Raw genomic sequence first — 2973 nt, 5'->3', positions numbered from 1 at the left:
CCTCCCCGCCCCCACCCACCCTCGGCCCCGGTGCCGTTCCCCTCTCCAGCCGCCGCCGCCAGCTCCCTGCGGGAGAAGAAGGAGCCGGGGAGAGCGGCCCTGGGTCCCGCGCCCCGCCCAAGCCCGGCGGACGGCTGCGGACGCGCGGCCTCCAGGAAATCCCAAGCTGTCCCTGCCCGCCTGGACCGCGCGCCGCGGGAGTGGGGAGGTGAGGTGAGCGCGGCTCCGGGATTCAGCGCACCTCCCGCCTGATGATGGCCACCCCCCTCCACCACCTCCCTCTCGCGGGCCTCTCCCAGTTTCCTCCCCACTTCTCTCTCGGTCTTTCTCTGCCCTCCCTCCGGCTTTCCGTCATCGCCTGGGCATTTCCGCCGGGAAAAGGCGATCCGGCGGCGCCGCCGGGGCAAAGGACGCGAAGAGAGATGCAGCGCCCCCGTGTGTCTCGGCGGAGAAACGGTCCGAGAGGGCCGAGGATCGCACCGCTTCCTCCTTCTTCCCTTCTCTAATTGTTTCCCAGCTCTCTTGCTTCTTTCTTCACATCCTTTTTTCTAGGAACCTTGTTCCCATCTTAGTCTTCTGCAGTGCTTCTTCAATGCTCTGGAGAGGGATTGGTGAAGATTATGCCCTTCTTCGACATTTTCTCCCTAGTTCTACCACTCTCCAGCAAGCATTCGATATTTATCGAGTGGATAAGTGAATTCCTCCTAGGCTTACCTCTGCCACTAACTAGCTGTGGGGCCCTATCATCTCAAATCTCCCAGTTCAGCATTAGCAAGATGAGATGATTGCTCTACAGTGTATCAATCCGTGTCCTTTCCAGCTCCAGCCTCCTTTACTGCTTTACATCCTTTACCGTAGTGTTAGGCAAAGTCTTAAATTGTTCATTCAACAAATAATTATCGAGCAACTGCAAACTGCCAGACTCCTTGAAGAGCAGATGCCAAAGAAGCAGATTGCCTCTATTGGAGGGGGGAGGCAATCGGTACTGTACCCAAGATGGAGGCGACATCCCCTAAGGGAAGGCAAGGGTACCCAATCTTGGCTTTGCCAACTTCCTAGGTGTATCCTTGGGCAATCACCAAATCTCTCGGAGTCTTGGATTACTCCTCTGTTAAAAGGACTCCGTAAGGCCTACTTTTTCAGATTGCGAATATTAAATTTTACAAGTGCCTACAGTAGTACAGTTTGGGAGCGATATGTTAGTTACCTTATACCTCCGAGGAAAGTTACAGAAAGCTATAGAACAGTGGATTTGAACTGAATTTTGAACATTCTGCCCAGAAAAAACCTGAAGTTCCCTGGGGTGGAGAATAAAACATTCTAAGGATTTTTTTTTTTTTTTTGTCTTGTTATGTTTTGTAGCAGAGGGCAAATGTGTGAAAGACTGTTTTCTGTGGAACAGCTATATAAATACTCCTATCTAACGGAAGTAGGTCACAGGGTGGGAAATAAGGCTGGAAGAGCTTCTGCTCGAAAGTAACTTGTAAATAGGATCAAACCAATTGAAGAACAAAACATGAAAAGGTGATGAAACAATACTGGAGAAGGGGCAACTGTGTGATTGGGGTAGATTTTGCAGTCTCTGAAGAGGCTAGACTATAAAGGTTTCGAGGAGGCTGAACTTGAGCTAAGCCTGGTAAATCTTCCATAATCTGGAAAGCTCAGAATGAATATAAGAATGGTATTTTCTGAGCACCTCGTTTATTCCCTTCATTACAACCTTATGAAGTTGTAATTAAGTTAATAATAGCACCTGCTATTATTATTGTTCCAATTAATCAAATGAGGATACTGAGGTAGAGAGGTCACTCAGCTGGAGTTGGGAAAGGAAGCCTGGTGGGTCTCCAGGCTGTATGTTCTACCATCACTAATTCTGCCAATAATTTTAAGGCTTTTCAAAAGGCTCCTATGCTCCAAGAGTACATGAATATTTTACTATGCCTTTTATATAAGTGTGTAAGTGAAACATATAATTTGCTATAGATTTTCTACTAAAATTGCCTTACAGTATTTTTGGGTGATTTTTCTTATTTTGGTATAACATTTCACCACTTTAACAACACTTTTAAGCTTACAATTCAATGGCATTAGAAACATCCAAAATGTTGAACCCTCAGCACTATGATCTCCACAACTTTTTCATCATCCAATGAAACTCTGTGCCAATTGAACAATGATTGCCTTTACCCCTTAATATGCATATACCTTTATGCATTGTCATAAAGCTCTGAAGTGCCCTTAGCCTGATACCCTAAAGAAGCATTTGGTGCTTACTCTAATACTCTTGAATTATCTGGGTTGATTTAATTCTTTTTTCTCTTTTTCTTTTTCTTTCCTTCCTTCCCTTCTTTCTCTCTCTTCTCTTTTCCTCTTTCTTTCCTTCTTCTTTCTCCTTTCTTCCTTTCCTTCCTTCCCTTCCTTTCCCTCCCTGCCTTCCTTTCTTCGAACACATTTGTCTCCATTTCCCTGCCCCCACTTTCCCCTGCCCCACCCATCCCAACCTCCCTCCCTCAATCCTTCCCCACTTTGGCTTTGTCCATGGGTCCTTTATACATGTTCCTTGATTTGACCCTTCCCCTTCTTTTCCCCATTACCTCCCTCCCTCCTTCCCTCTCATTACTGTAGGTTTGTAAAAATATGGAACGCTTCATGAATTATGCATGGCATCCTTGCGCAGGGGCCATGCTAATCTTCTCTGTATTGTTTCAATTTTAGTATATGTGCTGCCTAAGCGAGCACTGAGTTGATTTAATTCTGATTTGCATTTTCCTATATTATATGATATTCCATTGATTCTAAGATACTATTCCCCCCCCCCCCATGGCTTAACATCTCTGAAATTGAGTTCCATATTACAATTAGTGAAATCTTAGATTCAATCAAATTCCTTTAGAATGAAAGTTCATAGCCAAAGAGGTGTGTTAAAGCTACTTAAGTTTTGGTCTCTCCCCACCCTTCAGTTCAGTGTGTGAC

At 45.6% G+C, this 2973-nt stretch overlaps 1 non-coding gene across 1 annotated transcript; it reads right to left on the bottom strand.

The window, feature by feature from the left end:
• Positions 1-2631: 2631 nt before the first annotated feature.
• LOC129064920 (U6 spliceosomal RNA) lies at positions 2632-2739 on the bottom strand. Its single transcript, XR_008528532.1, has one exon. It is a non-coding gene; the product is annotated as a U6 spliceosomal RNA (small nuclear RNA).
• Positions 2740-2973: the final 234 nt, after the last annotated feature.

The sequence above is a fragment of the Pteronotus mesoamericanus genome, unplaced genomic scaffold (genome assembly GCF_021234165.1).
Source record: "Pteronotus mesoamericanus isolate MK-2021 breed Mesoamerican mustached bat unplaced genomic scaffold, CSHL_Meso_final contig_169, whole genome shotgun sequence".
NCBI classification, from domain to species: domain Eukaryota; kingdom Metazoa; phylum Chordata; class Mammalia; order Chiroptera; family Mormoopidae; genus Pteronotus; species Pteronotus mesoamericanus.
The sequence above is the reverse complement of the archived record's forward strand: the minus strand, read 5'-3'. Positions and strand labels throughout refer to the sequence as shown.